General features: G+C 32.3%; 1 long non-coding RNA gene across 1 annotated transcript in view; it reads left to right on the top strand.

The window, feature by feature from the left end:
- Positions 1-902: 902 nt before the first annotated feature.
- Positions 903-16,079, top strand: part of LOC135193388 (uncharacterized) — a 108,880-nt gene continuing 93,703 nt past the window's right edge. The window contains exons 1-2 of the long non-coding RNA XR_010309206.1: positions 903-1,052; positions 6,426-6,480. This is a non-coding gene — a long non-coding RNA (uncharacterized LOC135193388). The remainder of the gene's footprint in view (positions 1,053-6,425; positions 6,481-16,079) is intronic.

Here is a 16,079-nt window from a genome sequence, read left to right as displayed (position 1 = left end):
TCCCGGTCGAGTCGATGTAGAATAAGTTAATTAGTATTCTATGTTGTCTTGGGTCTGGGTGTTTGTGGTACAGTCGTTACTTCTGATTTTCCATAACAGAAGTGCGTTAGCTACTTACATTGGGATCAGAGTAATGTATGTGATGTTGTCCAATTAAAAAAAACATACAAAAACATTGACCATCATATACGCATTTATACCAACCACTGTAAGAAATCCTTTTTGATATTGGCTATTAATTTAAAAATCTATGTTTAATTGAAAAGTATGTTCTTTATAAGAAAATAAACTTCATAGCCCAGCCATGGGGCCTTCACAGGCTGCTATTATGAATAATACATCGTGCTTCATAAAACCTTCTACAATAATCTTCTGTAATAAATCGATTGATGGCTAAATCGGCGACCTTAGAAATTTGAAAATTAAATTAGAAATTTCTACAGTAATTATTACGGTATTAGGTTTCAGAAAATATTTTATGAGTCGTACTTGATGAGAAAATATAATTGTATTAACAAGGGCTGTTAATGAAGTATTTAATATTTATAATTACGCCTCGAATAAAAAGCCTTTTATAAAACAGTACAGATAATTTCTTTATTCATTTGAGAAGATTTATTTCAGAATATTTTTTGCATGTAATGAGAAATCAATTCGTTATTGATTTTTTTAGTCAACATTACCGACATAAATATTATACTCAACAAATTAGTCTGCACGAAACAAAATAAAGAACCAATCCGAACAATTGCATTATAATTTATATTAATCATTTTATGTATAATATAATCTCCATATAAATAAATACAGTATATTAATAGAGATGCTGAAATTATGAAGTATATGCTGCATAATATAGCTAGTCTATGTCTAGTCAGCATCTCCCGCCATTTGCGGTCGGCTGCGAGTCGCGCGCGGTCGTGCTACAAGCACTACGCCGTAGCTCAAAGCGCTACGCGTATCGAGTGAAGTTTTAATAGTTAATGTGACTGAGTGCTGTGGAATGTTACGATTTGGGACTTGAGTTAACTTAAAAAGTTTGTATATTAAACGTAAGTATAATAATTAGTACTTCCACTAAAACCTATTAAGAATAGTAATTATTACATTTCGCCCAAGATATTACAGCAGAACTATAAAAAATATATGGGAATTTTTTATTATTATTAAAGATACAATATTATTTCACTGATACGGGCACTACGACTGATAATGGTACGGACCTTAAACTTTTTATTGGTTGCGTAAAAAGGTTACCATAGTTTTAACATATTTTAAAAAATATGTAAATTAGGTAAAAAAAGAAAAAAAAAACAATTTTTGAAATTAAATCGAAACTATTTAAAATTACATTATGTTATTACATTATTGAAATAAATTCTTAATTAATTATTATTATGTTGAATATTATAACATTCTTGATATAAAAAATTATTGCGTCTGTTATTATTAAAATTATACTGGGACGACTGTATATTCTTTTTTAAGGTATTATATTAAAATTATCAAATGATTATAAACTTTTTCTAATAAAACGAAACAGTTGTATTTCTAAAGGAAACAAAGTAATTTATAAACGAACACCCTTTACAAATAAACAAATAATACTTAAATAACAAAACTCGCTGGCTTGGTGTTATCATAACAAAAGTTATGAATTTCTGGCGGAACACATAAATTGGGATCGGCTCTCGTGAAAACTACCGTTTTACGTGAGGTACATGAGTACGTTTCGTTTGTACTGAACTATATAATACTATACATAGCAAGATATTCGAACCTTTTACAAAAACTCATAGACAGTTGCATCGTAATTATACATAATAATATTTTTTAATATTAAGAAAATATTGGGATATTATATATGGGGGATGGAATGAGGTTTTTATGTAAATTTCTGATTTTATAAATGTGGGAATCGATTTTGGCTTCCATTAATAAGCTAATGACAAAAAAAAAGCGAAATCCATCACTTAACGAGATGGAATTAAGGATAATAGGTTTCTGTATTTAACCGAGCGTTTAAAAAAATTTTTACTGAAGAGTTTTTAATAAGGAATGAATGTTGTTTTGGATGCTATTTGTTACCTATCAAATTAAAAACTTGTAATTTAAAATTTAAATTTTAGAATTAATATCAAATAATCGTATATTTTTATAGCCAAAATAATTCAAATCCTTTTTAAATTACTGTTCTAATTGCTAAAATTTGTAATTTATTCTTAAATACTTGGTCAAGTTGTTCCCACAGAATATTCTATCAGTTACACGGCTAGTGACACGATAAAATTTAATTTGGTCTAATTTAAGTTTATGTTTTTTAATTTACGTTTATTTTTAATAAAACTATCGTATTATTGATTTTTTTTTATTTCAATTAAAAAAGCAATTTATTTAGTTTCCTTATAAATTTAATTAAAATCAAAGTAATTACTAATTCGAAATAAGTAACAATTTAATTATAATTTTACATTAGTTCTCAACGATCGATTTCCAATTACAGCGACGATAATTAATGCTATTTAATTACTCTAGAATTAATTAAAGCTAGCATTACATTTTCGTTTGTCTTTGTAGATCGTTTGTCAGGAATGTTTAAATTTATCCCGGAGAGGGAATTATTTTGAATTCAATGGCTTACAGAGGCAATTAGTAGGTTTATATAAGGTTACTTTGTATAAATCTATTAAAAAAATAACGATTTTCCACACACACTATTATTCCTGAGGACAAAATATAAATAAATTGAAAACTCGTATCACCACTGCTTTAAATCCATGAAACTCCCCACACTCGATTTAATTACATTTTTTAATTATACCAAGACCTACAGAGTTTAAATTTGGACATAACCTTTTCGTCCCCAAGGTTAGTGGCTCATAATCGTCAGCCTACCGATATTATAAATTAAAAAGCTTCAAAAGACCTCGAATATATCCTCCTCCTCCTACTCGAATATATATATATAGACCTCAATACTCGTGTTTTGTTATTTATTATGAATATAAACGGAGCAAATTATAAGACTTACTAATTTCTTTTCCGTATCTTGAAATGCAAAACGAATTTTAATGGCATTTTATTTAAGACTAAGGAAATGGATATTTCAATGGTGATCAAAGTATTGCTTTTTCTCTCTCGTTTCTCGGTTTTTAAGAAGGACTGATTATTTACTTCCAAATGATATAATATCCTCCTAGTTGATTTCCAGCACATCTATTCTCAATGGATACTAACTAACTTTTAAGGATTATATTAAAGTTTTAAAGTGAGTCATAGCAGTCTGACATGGCTGGAAGGAGTTCAGGTGCAGAAGCAACTTTAATTCTCTCCGTTAAAACTTTCAACTACCAAAGAATAAAAATACTATTTATTCGGTCGCGGCGATTTGATTAGGAACGTAAGGATCGAGGTCTAAATTAAAGTAATATTTCATCTGTTTTTAATATAATCATGTATTTGATCCTTCCATTTGATTCGATCGGGTCCAAAAGGAACTAGAGCAAGAGGCCGGCCATATACAAGCTCGGCAGACGAGCTATCGACAGTGGCAGGTCAGGAGTGGATGGTTGCTGCCAGGGATAGAGAAAGGTGGAATTCGTTGGAGGAGGCTTTTACCCGCAGGGGGTCCATACAACAACACAATAGCACCCGAATTGTTCAATAATTAAATCCAATAGTTATTATTTGATTAATCTGCATGATATGTTTTGTATTTTAATTTTGTGTGGAATTAAATAAAGCTGTAATAATAATAATGTATTTGATAAATAATTAAGCCGAGTGACCGTAACATGACTGCAGAGGGAAAGTTCTAATGCGATGCATTCTATTTAAACTCCAGCAGTCCCTTTAGATGGAACAACTCGTAACTATACAACTGAACAACTAGAGTAGAAACTTTATAAAATTTGGAACCGTTCATATAAATATTTGATGACACAATTTCATTTTTTGAAATACAACTTCTACTTCTAACTAAAATAAGAAAAATAATATATATTCTTTATTCAAGAAACTTAATAGTCTTTACTTTGTAGGACTCTTATTTCTTATTGAAATACGCGATTGAGTTTTAAAGTAACAGTCAATAAATGTTCCAATGAAGTCTGTATGTAATGTATGGAAATAAAGTTGAAGCTGTTGCCACCACTTTGCTCCAATGTGGGTTGGTGGCAGACACATGTTGTTAGATACATACTGGTTTCCTAATAAACAAAAGTTAAGAACATTTGTTGGAACCTGCAATCATTCTTTAAAATGCTAGCGTCACTACTGGGCCATCTTAGCTCACAGTTAAGTGTTACGTACTTTTTATCGAAAAAACGGTAGCTTTAGATAACTACTGAGCGACGTGCCGATTCTTCATTCCATGCCGGTAGTTTTAGATTTAATACAATTCTGTAAAATTACGAATGAAAACTGCTTGTAAAAACTTACATGAATAAATTATGTTTTGGTTTGATTCGATCAGTTTATTTTTGTATACGAACCATAACTCACCGTCGCTTCTAGCTAGACCATTTTTATAATAATAAATTGCCATGCAAACAAAAACACTTGGTGGTCCAGAATACGAATACCTTACAACAATGGAGACCGTTTAAAAGAATGCCGAGTAATACGGGAATGTTTTGTTTGTGACGTCCAGACGTAACGTAGGGGAATACGAACATAAACTTACGCATTGTTGTAAGAAAATTCAGAGCTTTGAATTGTTCGTACTTCTTAGTGCGATTGTTCTTTTACATTTTGTGTAAATTTTAATTCATAATACATAAATTTTAATTAAATGAAACTATAAATATTAAGAAGTTAATCTTAAAAAAAAGGTATGCGTATCTGTGATTGAGGCAAATATTCTGCATCGCACTTTTCTATAAAAGATAGATACGAGTTATCGTTTTAGTAGCATTCGCTTCGATAGCTCCCGGACCGATTGTTATATGTTTAACTACTGTATCTCAGTTAATATAACAATGTACAATGTTCTTTTTAAAACTACACACTAATACAATATAAAGTTTCATATCAATCAGATCAGTAGTTTCAATAATCATCATCATGTCACCAGTCGCCGCTGGTGATGGTCATGGTAAGCAGTGTCCATTAGGTGGCCAATTATCATACTAATGATAAAAACAGACGAATAAACAAACAAATACTGTTTCTTTATAATATTAGTGCGATTCAATTAATTTAAATTTGGGATGTTAGTTCAACACGAGTACGCGTTGCTCCGAGGCTTTAATAATTGCAACACATTGTTGAATTAATTTTAGTTATCGTACATATAATTGTTTTAGCTATTTGTTCACAATTAAAAAGGAAACAATAAAGAAAATTGTTTTTATTACATATTTTTTTTACATGGAACTTACTTATTTTCTACCTAAAGCTCTTATTTAGTCGTTTGCCAACTTAAATAGTGTTCATTGCCTGTTATGATGTTTCGAACTTTCTTCGTGTCAAAACTTATATTGATATTCGTAATATTTATGAACTAAATCTTTCGGATATAACTTGGGCGATAATTCTTTGATGAAAATGAATCGTTACACTTTTTACTTTGCGAATTCTAATAATTTTAAAGCACAATTGATTCAATAAAAACAAATTTATGTAGTTATTTTTTTTAAATCAATAAAAAAACTTGATTTTAAAATTTAGAAAAGTATAGTAGAATTACATTAATTAACGTACGGTAAATATTTTTATCATGAGCATACTCTACATAATATTGTCATATTTCGCTATTTCTACTCATAACATCGTACGAGTTATACCTAATAATCATATCTTAGTTACATATACTGCTCTTTGAGACCTACTACTACTAATAATAAGGGTCTGTTTGACAAAGAATTTGTATTTGCAATTGGATTCAATGTTCGCAGTAGTTTTTTTAATATCTTTTATTCGAAATAGATAGACTGGTCTTTAGACACTTTTTACAGATGTATACCTATTATTACACTGACTCATCCTTCCAGTTGGAAAACAACAATACTAATTGCGGTTTTGATTGGGTAGAACATATTCAGACAGACTTGCAGAAATCACGACCAAAGTGCGCACACATAGTATTTTATGATAAGAATGTCCTGAAAGTCGAAGTAAATAAGTTAGTGATAGAATATTGAATAAGCTTAAGCCTCCTAAACGTGCCGACAAATTAAAAAGACCCGTTGACAGGAAACAGTTGATTGAGAACTTCCTAATTTGTCACGCCTATTATTATCCTTTGGGGACTTTATTGCTTAAATTTTATTAAGTATAACAAACTAATTGATTCAAAATCGGCGTCAACAACACTTTCCATAGTAAATGAAATGTTATTTTTTTTTGGAATAGAATAAAAATATTATACGAATACCTAAACATGTAACAAAAGATTATAACAGCAAAACTTTTCCCATTCACAGGGCAACATGGGTTTCGCCGGAAGCTTGGCCTTCCTACTGCCGCTGCTGCTGTCCGGTGAGTCCTTTCATCTTTTGTGATGTGCCCCGGCTCGGGGATTTCTAGTTACAAACTACTCGCTTATTGGGGCATATCGGTTTTAAGCGTCAAAGTCGAATACATTGAAATTTGTTACATTTTTGTACGTGTGAATGATAGTTTTATATTAGTTTGTTGTATAACAGTGGAGCAAAAACTTAGGGCTGAATTGGCCTACTCGTTAATTTCCTATCGAACAAGCATTCTTATCATCCGCTCATTTAGCATATATTTAATTTGAATTCAAAATTCTTTTCGGTTATGACGTCGGAATAAGGAAAACGTCGCGAAGAAACCCCAATCAGTCGGGTCAAACTTGTGTATTAACCAACGTCGCTACTATATTAAAGATCCTTCTTGACTTACGTTATAATAAAATTAATATTGATATAACACCAACGTAGTAAATTTTTTGTTACTTTTATAAAATCTCGGGTAATATTTTTGGTATCTTGGTGATATATTGAAAATATAAATTTGTAATAAATTCGAATTCAACGTTTATGTCAATTAATTCTAGATTTAGTAATATCCATAGTATTGAGGCCAAAGTTTTATATTTTAAATTCCAATAACTTAAATCCAAATAATTGGACAGGCTTTTTGGAAACATATAATATGTTACTAATTTATTTCACATATGACATAAAAAAATTTAATAACATTCACTTAACGAAATTCGGATATTTATTTCACTTACGTGTAATATAAATTCTACTTGATGACATAACTTTTGAACAACGAACGGTCTAAATTTTTCTTGTGAAATAATTACACAGCAACTTTTTAGCCTAACACCGATGTATGTCAATAGTAGCAGTTGGCTTACACACTCGACCACGAACGCGAACGCGAGCCGCCGTGTCGTTACAGAGGGCTGTGAGAGCTATTACGGTTCCAAGCGCCCGACTCATTGTCATCAACCTATTGACATCACAAGTCCAAAAGAATTACCATATATGTATGTACATTATACGATACATACTTACACACAACATTAAAGAGCAGTTAAAATTATTATACAACATAAGGAAGCAAAATTTTATAAATCTAACCATTTTAACAATTTTTTTCTTAGCATTTTGGAGGTTGAGGAATATTTATGTGCCTAATTTGTACAGTAAAGGAGACATTGTGGGAAAACCTTTGTATACACCAAAACCATTGGTGGTAAAATGTGCTCCTAAACTTCTAAAGCTAAGAGTCTAGCCCAGCCTTATCTCGTGTATAGGCTGTTACATAATTAAGATATAACGTAGCTTATTCCCGAGATTCTGAGATCAAACCCCTGATCGGGCCGATAAAAGAATATTGATTTCATCTGCCCAAATTTTCTCAGTAACAGCCCGGAGTCTGGAACTTGGAAGTGCACACTGCCGTGCCTCGGAAAGCAAGTAAAGCCGTTATTCTGCGCCTGAACTCTTTCCGGTTGTGTCGGATCTGCCACCCAATCTGATTTTGAGAGTGAGGGAATAGAAAATGCCTATATTTGAAAACGCATGTGAAATATAATAATTCCTGCACTCGGGTTGAAACTGAAAACAGCCGTATATGGAACTGTACAACTGATTGCACTTTAATCTTGGATATTCATCTTTCACTGCAAGTAAATTAATTATTGTAATAGTTGAATATAAAACTTCTAGTTTCATTTTGCAGTTTAAAGCATATTTGTTCGTGCAAGAAGTGTTTAAAAAAAATACAATTTCAGCTCTGTTAAACTAATAATAAAACAAACTTACTTCCCATTAAAGTTGGGGCTAATTTTCAAGACTAAAGAATATGAAGTTCCGAGTGTACTGAGCTGTATCGTGTTGCAACCAGGGGTTCGTTTGAAATGCTTTTATATAATTACTCGCTTACAGGACTAAGGCTAAGAACTACGCAATATTGTAGTTGCGAAACATTTATTTTTACCAACCAGAGCAATCTGAATGAAATATATTTTATATGGTATAATTAGGTATATATTTAAGTTGTGCTATTTAATCAGCCATACTTTCCGAATTGGTTTTAAAATTTTGACAATAAATAAGAAAGTGTAATGTTCCTCTGTTGAGAGTTTGAGCGGAAAATACTCCAAGTTCAATTTTGAATAAAGTTTTCCTATATAAGTATAACGCTGTAAAATATACACGCGCCACAATTTTAATGCAAAATTTGTGTGGGGGTAATTTAAAACGTGATAAAATTGACTGCTCACAAAAACCTCGTATGAAATATAAAAACACTAAAATAAAATATTGTCTCTTCATTCATATCGATAAAAACGTTCTCTACATTTTTGTAAGGATATCGATATCCAATCGTTTGATTGTTAAGCACATCACTACGCGTTGTATAGACAATGGGAACATATTCAGCGGGATTTATGTCTGTAGCAGAGATAAGCCGCGCGGCGATCATCGTTGCAATATAACAATATCAAACCATTTCAGAGACCATAAAATACGATACATCGCTGGAGAATAAATCGTAAGCGATTAAAACGCTCACGTTTGGTCATATTTGTTTTAGTTTAAAGCGCTTTACATAATGATATTTTGATGTGAAACATTTACTGGTTCGCCGGGACAAAACCGTCTCGTGTGCCGCGACGGTAAACGGCATTACGTTCTCTTATGCTGTCTTGTCTCCGTCGCCCATCTCTTCTGCGTTGTGTACGAAACCATGATTTAATAACTACAGTAAATATACTATCCAAAATATTTTAGTTATTTATATTAAGGCTTTAATTATATACAAATAATAAAATTTATGAGTCAGTAACAGTTTCTATAATAGGCTGACAAATAGTCTACCTGTTGACAAGTGGTAAGAAATAGAAGACATTCTCTCTATCGTCAATGCGCCACTAACCTTGGGGCACCTAAGCAGCTATCCCTTGCACTTGTAATTACACTGGCTCACTCGCCCTTCAAGCTGGGACACCACGTTATTAAGTATTGTCGTTGACTAGAATACGTGATGGTTTTTTTCTTTGGGTTATCGGTGGGTTGAGAAGATGTATGATACTTGTATCTGTAGTTACACTGGCTCACTCACCCTTCAATTTAAAACACAACAATACGAAGTATTGCTGTTTGGCGATAGCATAATATACCCAGACAGGCTAGTACAGAAGCCTATATCCATACAGTTATAATTTCAATTTAAAATGGATAATGAACGGCTCACAATGACTGACAAACTGGAAGATCTATGGGGATAATATTTTGTACGGGAATCCCTTATAGAACGTAGGTGAGCATGAAGAGAGCTTTTTCAAAACTCATATCCTAAGGGGTTAATTTAGGTTAGAAGTTTGTATGTAATCTCTGATCTTCGAAACACGGAAATTCTTCTTTTAGGTATATAATATAAAATCCAGCTGGTAGCGTGTTATTTACCAACATACATATCAAAATAATATAAACAAGAGAAGGTTTTTGTAAGATTAATTCAATGCCTTCGCAAAAATCCTGCTTTAAAATCAGATTCGCATTACGAAAGCGAAATATAATTTGCGCTCAAATATTGCATATAAATCAACGTATCATCCGACGCGAACATCAAAGGTCCGTGGTTGCCCCCATCGACAATCATATCTCGACCCCCTTAAACAGTGCCATTTGATAATACATATAAGCACGGAGAGCTCAACCTTTTCTGGTCATACGTCGCGGTGCTGGCCCACTTTTTAATTACATGCATCACACTACGAGTGCAGTTTTAAAAAGGATTTCGAGCATTTTTTAGCGAAAACAGCGCACGTACGCCGTTTGTTTCGCACGGATATTAAAGCGTATGATCAATGGACGAGTTTTGAAAACATCGCTAGAATGAATGAATTTACAGGTTTAACGTTTATTTTTTTTTAGCTTAAAGCGCTTTAAAGCAATATATGAATACATGATCACGTCAAAATCCGAATGCTATTGAACTTTAAAATACAAATATTTATATCAGAAAAAACTATTGAAATACTAATATGATTTGTTCAATACACGACTACAAATTAAAAAAAAAATATGAATAAAAAATATATTTAGTTTTTTTCATCATAAGTATAAACTTATATGGGAAAATCATCATTTTTTCTTGTTGATGATTTGATGGGCGATTCCCTAAAATAGGTAATTGAGATGTTTACTGTCGATTGGTGAATACGCTTTACAAAACAAATCCTCATTTGGGTCGTTACGAGTTTTGGTCTTACCGAGTGGAGAGGGGATTACTCCGTGAGCGGTTAATTATTGTGAAATCCGTAGGGCTTATAATAAACATTTAAATTAAAAAAAAACCCAGACCTCATCAAAATATTATAAACTTTCGAAATATTCTGTTTCATTTTAAATTGAATGGTTTCTTCATGATTTTCCGACAGCATACAATATAATATCCAGATTAATTATTAACTTTCTCCAATTACATTACATACATTTTTATATTAGCAGCCTGTAAATTTCCCACTGCTGGGCTAAGGCCTCCTCTCCATTTGAGAAGAAGGTTTGGCGCAATTTCCACCACGCTGCTCCAATGCGGGTTGGTGGAATACACGTGGCAAAATTTCGTTGAAATTAGACACATGCAGGTTTCCTCACGATGTTTTCCTTCACCGCCGAGCACGAGATGAATTATAAACACAAATTAAGCACATGAAAATTCAGTGGTGCCTGCCTCACACAATATTTTGGATGAAAAGCATTTGTACATAGTATAAACCAAAGTACCTTTTGGCCGTCTGTACTCTTAGATATTTTAAGCTACGCAACTTTTTACGTTTGTTGTTCAATTAAAAAGTTGTACATAGACCCTTATTTTACCCGCGTGAAGTTATACATACATAAATAAAATAGTATATATTTAAAAAATACATCGAAATGATTTAACATTCGCTGAATATAATCACGTGTTCATATTAATTAAGGCAGCGATTTCGCTTCGGATATAACGAATTAATTATAGTAAAGCAGTTCAGTTCGTTCCATTTTATCCGCGTGTGAAGAGATGCGTGATATCCGCATCAGTGGTTAACGTGGCCGAGCCGCGCTGATGTATTGCCGATTTATATAAATATACTGCGTATACGAGCCACAAATATTAATTTGACTGATAAAACGCGTAATTATAGCAAAAAATCTGGTACTTATTTAATAAAACAGTTGATCTGTAATCATTTTGAATTTAAAGTTATTAGGAAATATTACTTATCCATTTGATACATATTAAAAAGAAACAGATTCATTTTATGCTATCGGTAGACGTATGGGTGGACGGGCAAATGGTGGTAAGTAAAATATTCCTTATCACCAATGCGGATTCGATTCCCGGCCGAGTCGATGTAGAAAAAGTTAATGTTTTCTATGTTGTCTTGGGTCTGGGTGTATGTGGTACCGTCGTTACTTCTGATTTTCCATAACACAAGTGCTTTAGCTACTTACACTGGGATCAGAGTAATGTATGTGATGTTGTCCAATATTTATATTTATTTATTTTATTTATTATTTAATGCGAGACCTATCCTAGGAACATATGTTATGTCACTATTGCCTGAAGATACACTAGCTGACTCACCTTTGAAAGCGAACAGCAATACTACGTAGTGCTGATTGGCGGTAGAATATCTGACTACCCAAATTTCTACCATAAAGTGATGTTTATATTTTTTCTTTATTAAAGTATAACGTCTAATGGTAGCTGATAATGACACATGAGCTGTTTTTGATAATATTTAATACCGCGGTTTCATTACCATTATCATTATTTATTCGTCCAGTTATCCAAAATCTTACAAATAAAACTTATTACAATACGTATTATTTGGCGAGAAATGCTCGGCAATTTTTGGTATGATTCAGGTTTCCTTTATTACCAAACGTCGCTTCCAAACGGTCTATTGACGATGTGGCTTTGACTTGAAATCAAAACATTTAGTATTTGAATGAACTTTTGGTCATTAAATTGACATTTGAAAGAAATGTTATATATCTACAACCCGAATTGGAACTCATTGATTAATGTATATTTTTGGTGGTTATTTGGAAATCTGGAAAACCTTGCATTTTATATTATTTATAATCGATTGGTGGTAGGGATTTGTGCAAGACCACCCGGGTGGGTTTTATTATTCTTCTACCGTTAAACAGCAATACCTCCTATTGTTGTGTTTCGGTTTAAAAGTGAGTGAGCCAGTGTAACTACAGGCATGTCCCTTATGACTTTTTAGTGCCCAAGCTTGGTGGGGCATTGGTGATATAGGAATTATTTTCATTTCTTAAAATACAAATGTCTATGGGCAGTGGTGCCACTTATTATTAGGTGGCTGGCAAATAGCCAGTAAATCAAATAAATTGCCAAGAAATTAATTCAACCACTGTTTAAAGTGTAACATCATTTACGAAATAACAACACTATTAAAACATAAACGAAAGTGGATATATGCAATAACAACAGAAATACAATAAAAAAAAAACAACAATTTGAAGCTAATGGAACTTCAACAACAATGTCAAAACAAAACTCTCAAAACTTGGCAATTTGTCATCCACTTGTTCAGTTAAAGAAAGTATTTTTTTAATATCTTAATTATATTTGAAACCGGATAATGCTTCAGATGTGAAATATAACTACAGCGACTGCTTCCAAAACTATTTTGTAGAACGCTTAAGCTATTGCTTCGTGGCTTCGTGCAAACCTACCTGAGTAGATACCACCCACACATTGCTGTGCACTGGGAAAGGTTCTTTGTGCCTCTCATTAAACTGACTCACAATGTAATGAGAGGCACAAAGAACTTAAAATATAGTACATATCATCACATATTACTCAAATATTTGAAGGTTTTTCTCCGATAAATAAATAGATAACTACAGTTTTTACCCTTATTCATACGAAATATTAGCGGTGTATTATTGCTTTATCTCGAACACATACTTCAAAGATATATACTGGTTGTATAAGTAATATCATGAAAGAGTTACACACAAGAATCAGTTGATGGATAAACTTCTCAATCTCGTTAAAGTTGTCTCTAAAATGTGCTAGAAAATCTTTATAAAATTACCAGATCGGCCAACATTGATTATCTATATTGAGAATGTTTATATCGCCGAGTTAATTAATTAGTAAAAGTTGCCTGTTCTAGATCGTTCTATGCATCGTATCAAGTATCAATTAATGGCGATATGAGAGGGCACGCTCTGCGGTGTTTTGCCGCTTCACTCGTTTTCAATCACCACATGTTTGCATGCTCCCTGACCGCCATCTTGTGCTGCTGACCAATCAACGGTTCGTATTATAGGTTGGAAGGTAGCTACCGTTTCGCTACCTTTTCGTTTAAATATACTATTGATGTAATACACTTGATATATATAGTGAAAACAACTACCATTTCGGAATAGGGAACGCTTTAATAAAAAATAAGATCATATTTCATTGATGCAACTTTATTTATGCACAGACGTGTTCATTTAAAGCCTTAAAAGATAGATACCACAATATAGATGAAATAAAATTATATAATATAGACTGAAAAACTTTATAATCATGAGGACATGGTGAGGTTTCTTTAGAGGCGGAGTAACGAGTCCAAATTACGCCACGTCCGCGCAAACCACGGCGACCACACATAATCAAATTCACACGTATACTTATATGTGTGAATGTGATTATTATATAAAATTATTTGTCAAATAAAATCAATTTCATGAAGAATAAAATGTTTCTTCTGTATTTTATTTCTATTTAATGTTACCCGCTTCTAAAAAACACTATGTTTTTAGAAAGACACATTTTAAAGATCATTAAGATTAGTTAAAATTAAACATGCTAAGGCTGAAAATTTAATAATCCAACAAATTTATTGCTCATAACTATTTTTAATATCGATAAATCTTTCGTCCACACACAATGTATCGGGAATGAGAGATTTATCATCAAGGGTCCAAAGGGTCTGTAAATATTTGTCGCGTGATTGAATTTGTTTTTTATAGCGGTCTCTAGGACCGCGCCCTGCGGTAAACTGTGCCTGCATAAAATAGAGTATTAGGTTAGAAAATCGACGACATATTATAGCTATAAAAATACCTATAAGGCTTGTGTTAACCTTTTGGCTGCGGAGATTAATTCATTCCACGTTAACAAATACAGACTAAAGAGGAACGGAACTTTTACAAACATCTTACTTTAAAAATAACGCACTTCTGATACTATCGCCCCTTATCCATTAGTGACAGGTAGTTCACAAATCGGAATTACGATTCAAAGGAGAAATGCTGCTAGCATCCCCACCACCACGAAGTCGTCATTACAGTATTGTATAGAAGCTATTTATGGTTTCAATTAAATATTTTTACATCTTATTTTAAGTATAATATCGTATATTATTGTTTAAAATAAAAATCTTATATTTTATTTTATTCAAGTGACGTAAAAGAATTTCGAATTTGATAAAATATTTTTAATTTTCATTTTTATAATATTCTAAATTTCAATCTTATTATGAATCAAAAAGTGTGTTTTTATAATTTTAAAAAAATATGGATAATTGCTAAACCTGTGTTAATAATCGTTATACTTCAAAAACTTTTACATATATGTATATACATAGGACTTTACCCGAGCACCGTGAAGCCTTACGTTATAGATACATTTATTCCGTACAAAGAGAGGTTTCTCAGGGGATAATCAAAAGATTATACTTACCTATCCAACTCCAATTAACAAAGTCGGCGATACTCGGGCTTTAATAAGTTACATAGTGTTTTCCATTCATACATAGATATAGATTTTATACACTCAGCATTTGAAATAAAAAAATAAAGTATGAGTCGAAAGCTAAAGAAGATCACCACACTACTCCCATATGTATTTTGGGGCAGAATTTCATCCGATGCAAACAGGTTTTGTCACGATGTTTTCTGTCACGACCAGGTTTTCATGTGCAGAACCAACAGCTTTAAGTGTATTGCAAGGCACAGAAGTGTAAACACTATGAACTTGATTTTTAAGAATTTATTGCCAGAAAACACATACAATTTCTATTCAACCGGTTTTTATTCCAGGACCATCTGCAGGCTTATAATTTCGCCACTAAACCAGTGAGGCGGTTTTGTTCATAATCATTGCAACGTTATATAGACGCGTCCACTTTATAGCGATTGGAACTCTTTCAAGATTTCTTGTGTTCCAAAATACACTTTAGAGAACTAGATAATGGTATAGTATTTATCTATTAATATTATAATATTAAATAATTATTATCCTTGTCCCAAGCTATTAGGTTCAGTGACCGAAATATTGAATATAGTCCTTAGCTGTGGTTATTGACGTGAGCTATGAAAGGATTTTCGGAGTAACATAAGCGTATGCGGTCATACACGCCCATAGACTCTAGTATTAGATGTGTGCGTCGGCTGTGAGTGCCATCGATTTGAGATTAGATACAAGCTCCTGATAACTCTAAAACACTGGATGCAAATTTGATTTAGACAAGATAAAAAATAGTTATGCCATCGTATCTTTTTTAAAGAACTGTTGCAAAATTTTTATAAAAATACAATCCGATTTTGGCGTTTATAAAAGTACAAAACAAAAAA

This window comes from Vanessa tameamea, chromosome 2 (assembly GCF_037043105.1).
Source record: "Vanessa tameamea isolate UH-Manoa-2023 chromosome 2, ilVanTame1 primary haplotype, whole genome shotgun sequence".
NCBI lineage: Eukaryota > Metazoa > Arthropoda > Insecta > Lepidoptera > Nymphalidae > Vanessa > Vanessa tameamea.
Note: the sequence above shows the minus strand (reverse complement) of the source record. Positions and strands in the feature narration are given on the sequence as shown.